This window comes from Mesitornis unicolor, unplaced genomic scaffold, assembly GCF_000695765.1.
Source record: "Mesitornis unicolor isolate BGI_N332 unplaced genomic scaffold, ASM69576v1 scaffold12269, whole genome shotgun sequence".
In the NCBI taxonomy this organism is placed as follows: Eukaryota; Metazoa; Chordata; class Aves; order Mesitornithiformes; family Mesitornithidae; genus Mesitornis; species Mesitornis unicolor.
Window position 1 is genome coordinate 71209 of NW_010208129.1, and position 6182 is coordinate 77390.

Here is a 6182-nt window from a genome sequence, read left to right on the forward strand (position 1 = left end):
AAAGTATATCATATTTATTATAATTTATTTTCACAGTCTTAAAACTTGAGTTACATCATTCTCACACGCGTTTGTATCGACTGAGCAGTGTGATAATTGTCTCCGATTCTTTATTTGGTTTTACTCTGTTTTGATGTTCTTGTTCGTTTTTCTTAGTATTTTTTTATCTTGATCTCAAACTTTCTTCCTTTATCTTTCTTTTTTTTTTTTTAAATTTTGTTTTAAGTTTAGTTTCGTATTGGGCCTGTTCTTATAGTCCTTACCCTGTCAAAATTTCCATGGGGATATAACGGGCATTCTGATGGAGTAAGGACAGTCAGACAGAGCCCTTGGCTAGGAAGTACAGATGTGCAATGCAGCTGCAGTTCCATACAACTGCTCTTTCACTCTCAATTCCCTAAAACTCCTTGTAATCTTCTGTAATTATTGAATGACGCTTTCCAGCTTAGCCCTAAATAAAGCACAGTTTAAAAAAAAATATGTCATGTTCTTTACTTCTTGATGGCTTTACTTAATGTGTTTGCTTTGAGAACAAAATGAATCTATTTCAACTCTTTCATTAATATACATTGTTTGAGTATCAGAACAAATCCCTTTGTTATATAAAACATATCTCATTGGATTGAATTAATGACACTGTTTCATTTAATGTCTGCTTGATATTCCACTGTGGTTTACCTTAAATCTAGTAGGTTAGGAGATCAAATAACGGTACATACAAATTAGTCATTGTAGCTCCCATTTGAAGCCTGTTGTTTGATTTCACGCTCATGGTTTTTTCATGCTGATAAGTATAGAAGCCAAAGCTCGGGACATTGCTCGTTTTGCTGCTTTGGGAAAACCTTGTGAAATTCAGCAGTCTCCAGAGATGAGGTTTAATTTCTTCCTGAGCATCTCTCAAATCTAGTCTTTTGAATTATTATATCCCCCTGCCCCACCCTCGAAATGGCTGTACCAGACCAGCTGAGCCGAAGCTGGGGCTGGAAGCAGGAGCTTTTGCATTTTCTTCCAGATTCTTGCAGCCACATCTGTAAGTTACACCAGGTAAATCCATCTCTGAATGGGACTAATGGTGCTTGTCCATAATTTGAACTCCACAGATGGAAGGAGTTTTATTAGTAGAAACTCCTATTATTACTCTTATGAGTTACTAATGTCTGTTCAGGGCTATAGAAATAAATGAAATGTAAATCAGGTGATGAATACAAGGAGGGAATATGGTCAGTATTTTCTTTTCATCTGAAGTTAAAAGCAAATACAGAAGAGCACACACACCAACCCCACCTCTGGCCTTCAGTAAAGAAGATGCTCTGTAGAGGGCTGAGCAGGCTAAAAATGTGGGAATTGGCCTCAGATGTCACTGAGCTAGAAAAGGAAGACTAGGTCTCCAGTAAGAAGAGATTTCTGCTCCAAATGCCTTTCAGCATCCTGCCCTGAGCTGTGGGGATGAAGAGAACAAACAGAGATACACCTTCTGACCTGGGCCAGTTTGAGAAGTTAGGAGGGCTGGGCTGGTGGAGATCAAACTTTGAAGAAGGAAAACCTCACAACAAATAGAGAAGTCTCAGTTTCCCACAGTGGCACAGCACAGGTAGCACTAAGAAATGTGGCCCTCCCCATTTCTCAGGCTGCCTTCCCCACTCTCCGTTGTGACCCTCAAGCTCCCCAGAGCCCTTCTGTACCCACCTTGAGGTAGATGCTGTGTCTCCGCAGTGGATTTGGGTCTGTGAGGTACATCCTGATGTGTCTGCAAGAACACAAACATATGGTCTGAGCAGGATGGGTTGCATCACTGGGGCATCAAGCTGAGGACACCTCTGGCCGCTGGGACACAGGTGGGGACTGTTGGCTGATGATTGTGAGACACAATTTCAAAGCCTTGTTACAGGTACCCTGCAACACACAGAGGATAAAATATCCAGTGCTGGGGAGCAACCAGCTCCCAAGGGGAGGCCAGAAAACACTATTAAAGCTGCCTCTATGGCTCAGGTCAGCACTCTTGAAAATATTTAACTGTACAGACACACCATTGGACCTACTGAATTGGGCAACCTGGCTGTGAGGACAAGCAGGGACAACCAGCGAAACAGGAGGGACCATGCATGATCCTCACCTTTCTTTCAGCACTTCCCCATGCATTATACTGCAAGCTCAAAGAGCGGGCAAATCTCCAAGTCCAGTCCCCAAAAAGGAGGGAGTCACCACAACACTATCAGTCCACTGGAAGTTCATTTACACTGGTATGCTGGGGAATAAAGCATTGCCATGATCACACTGCTGCCTGAACTAAGTGACGTTTTCTTGCCACACTCAGCTCTCTGGTTATGATAAACATGGACTAAAATAGGATGGGCTGAAGCACTAACACAGACATGGCATTATGGTTCATTTAAACATGCTTTTCTGGGCTGTACAAGCATACCAGCCCTGTTTTAAGATTGAACTGCTTGTCACACAGAGACTTCATGCTTCTTTCCAAAGGAAGTTCACCCCTTTACACTGTGGGTGCTGTAACACAAAACAAATAAAGCTTTGCAGCGTGGGCTTGTTTTGGCATGGGACTGCATTGCTGGGTCTGGCAAGTAGGTGAAGAAAAGCCTCAGTCCGAAGCAATGCAAATGAAGAGAGAGGCCAAGCCAACCTGAAAGCCTGTAGCTGCCTGCCCATGTGCACCAGGATGCAGCAGACAGGGAACACTCTATTACAGAGGTTCAAAAGCCACTGGCTGTGTGATGCTGGCTCCTCTCTCTTATCTGTAGCTGCTAAATCTCATTACATGAAACTAAAGGTTTATTAAAGGTCAAGCATCCATCCTTTGCCAAGGTGCTCCTTGGCATCAGTGTGATTATAGTAAACTGAAATCCTATCCCCACGAATAGCCAGAGGCAACCTTTGGTACTAGTAAAAGTCATGGTTTGCAGTCATTCTTTCTGGAGTCCCATGGAGACAACTCAATCACTAATCACATTTTTGTGTCTCTGAGAAAGCAGTAAATCCGTTCCTGGAGTCACTCTTATGGAAAAGTATCAGCATTTCCTGACATAACTGCAGAGCCACTCCTCCTTTGCACTCACAAGAGGAAATGATTCCTCTTCCCACTTACACCCCATCTCCACTTCAGGCAGATGTCTATGAGACAGCTTTCATTTATAAAGAGATGATCTGGGCTTTGAATGAGACTACAGAGCTCTGCCTGTTTTCTCTTCATGTAACTGACATTGTGATTCCATTTGGAAATGTCCTTGTAAATCAAAATGAGGCCTCTTCCACCCTGAGTATTCCAATTTCCCACAGCACATTTCTCTCAGTCCCGAATACACTGGGGCAGCAATTACCCCATAGGTCTCAGCAGCACACGAGGTGTTTACATTTGTGATCCCAGGAAGAACTCACACATCACAGGGTTTGGTGGATGGAGAAACACGTGTCACTGGGTGCTTCAATGCAATGCGCCAACACTACCGAAGCAGCTCATGCACAGCATCATTTGAAGAAGGAAGCTGCTGAGGGTTGCCTAGGAAAGTGCTTCTTGTGAAACTAACTGGTTTGTTCCACCACTCCAGAGCCAATGAAAGAGGAACAGGCCACAGTCTCATCAGCCAGCTGTGGAGACTGAAAATGTCTTTTGGAATAGCACTGCTGTCCTATTTGTTCAGGAAACCAGCCCTTAAAACTGGTTTCAGTCCCATAGCTTCCTTCTCACTGCAGTAAGCACTCATAGTAAAGCAAACACAGCCCCAGAAAACATTCGCAAGGTACCAAATCAGAGCCCTTGAGCTCCATTTATTAAGGGAATAAGATCATTCTGATGTCTCACAAAATCACAGAATCATAGAATGGTTTGGATTGGAAGGGACCTTTAAAGCTCATCTGGTCCAACGCCTCTGCAGTAAGCAAGGACATCTTCAAGTAAATCAAGTTGCTCAGAGCACTGTCTTCTTTGCATACTTAAACTCACCATTGGTATTGTACAAGCTTTTGTTAGGACACATTCAACCCTAAACATTGCCACATTGCTGCTGAGTAGCCTGTATAGCACTAATACTGTTAAACACACAACGGGTTTCAGTGGCAAGAAACAACTTGATAGCAAACATTCTCCCACCATGGCATTCTTAAACCATTCTGAATTCTGGGTCTTGATCTGGTAAGTTCTGAACTTGGCATGGACTTCCTCAAGCAAGCATTGACTGAGGATGGACGTTCCTCGCACACATACAGGTAAGCATGCCCTTTTCCTGTAAGCAGCATATTCACATGAGATATGATAAGCACAGGTTCATATTTTTCCTCTGTCCAGCTGGAAGCTGGGATTTGACCCCTGAAGCCCCCATGATGCAGAAGCTGGCCCTGATTACACAATCACAGAGCAGTCCAGAGAGGTATTCACAACTCTTGTGATTGATCTGCCTCGTTTTTTTTTAAAAGGTGGAAATATAAATGGAAATGGGGAGCAAACAATTTTATAACTGCTCCTAGGAGACCCAGGCTCATAACAATGTTCCCATGAATGTGATATACATTGTACAGTGCACAGGACACCTCCCCGGGAGAAAGGGACACTGACTCCCCTTCGGTGCACCTCAGTCTGCTGCTCATGGCACTCTCCTGGGGCGTATGCATTGCTGGGTTGCAGCTATTGCTTTCAGCTTTTAAAAAGAAGAGATGAATACCCAAGTTTGCAGGCAGCTGGTGAGTGGGTGGGTTAGCTCTCCCCAATGGGGAGCTACAGCATGACATCCCAAAAATGGGCAACTCTCCTCCTCTGAGCAACAGAGACCCTAAGCTTCTCCTCACTCTATGAGGAAGATGGGATCACAAGTTTTGCTTTTTCCATACACAGCACAGTGAAAGCAATTGCCTGGTTCAGTGTTGAGGCCTGCCAGATAGCAAAGCACCCCCAAATTAGGCATCATGACTGTATTTCCTCCTTTGTGAGTCCCTCCTCCACAGGGAAAGGGAGACGATTCCACTTCAGTGAGCTGCAGCACAGACTCCAAAACAGGAACAGTTGTCAGAAGGCACATTGTACACAGATCCTCCTACCAACTCCTACAAGAAAAGATTACCTTCTTTCAGCCAGAACAAAGAGCTATTAAGTGAGACAATGGGCCTAGCAGTATTGGTGAACCATCTGTCATCAACTGTTAGACATTAGCAATATCTTTTTTAAGCAAAGCCAATAGAAGCCCCAGACACTGTTACAATGGCATATAAGCACATATGAAAACTGTCAGCCCAACTCTTCCTTGTTTTAACTCCTTCTACTTATTCTCTCACTATTGCTGCTTTCCGTAGAAACCCCAAAGCATACTGGAGAACACAAATTTCACACAATAATCATGAAAACAACACTTTTCACCACATTACTTACAAGTACACTAGAGCTGGCTCTGGGGAGCAGCCTGGTTTGATGTGAGGTCAGGAAACCTGGAAACTGATGACAAAGAGCTACTTTTGCCCCACTGGACCCAACTCTTCCAACACCAAGAGACAACTATTCAGAACATCCACATTAGTGTCCTACTGCCCAAATGCCAAAGAGAAAGGGGGTCTGAGTCCCTGTGCATCCTGGCACTCACTCACTGCTAGCTGATAAGCAGCAAGCAGCCAAGTTCAGGGTATGAGAAGAAACATCAGATTAGACGGACACACACAGCAAGCCAAGATGAGTAAGCTGGCCCCATGTGTGGGACCAGTTATCAGCCTCCCCTGCCCAGACTGAGCACTTCACTCAGGAGGTGGTTTGGGGGATGAATGTCACAACCCCTGTTCTGATGACTGGGTTGCACAGAGCAGCCCAAGCCAAAACAGAATGAAGAACTAGAGAGCTACCCAGCTCTGCAGATTAAGGTCTGCAGTTTAAGCAGGAGTTATCCTGTGTCTGGCTTATTTATATCTTTCCGTTTCCAGCCCAAAAGCCTGATCTTAAAGCTTTACTAAGTAAATATTTTCTCTCCTTGACTACCAAGCTTTTGCAGTACTGGGAGAGAGCTGAGTTTGGATGAAATACTGGACATTTAAGGTGTTTTATTTTCCTAGAGGTAGGGAAGCCACATAAAGCAGCACACTTGCCTGAAAGACTTACAGTCCAAATCCAGTTTAATCGGAGACTGGGGAATTCTTCCTTCCATGAAGGGACTGATACCACCAAATGCCAAATTTTAGGAAGGGTTTTCAAC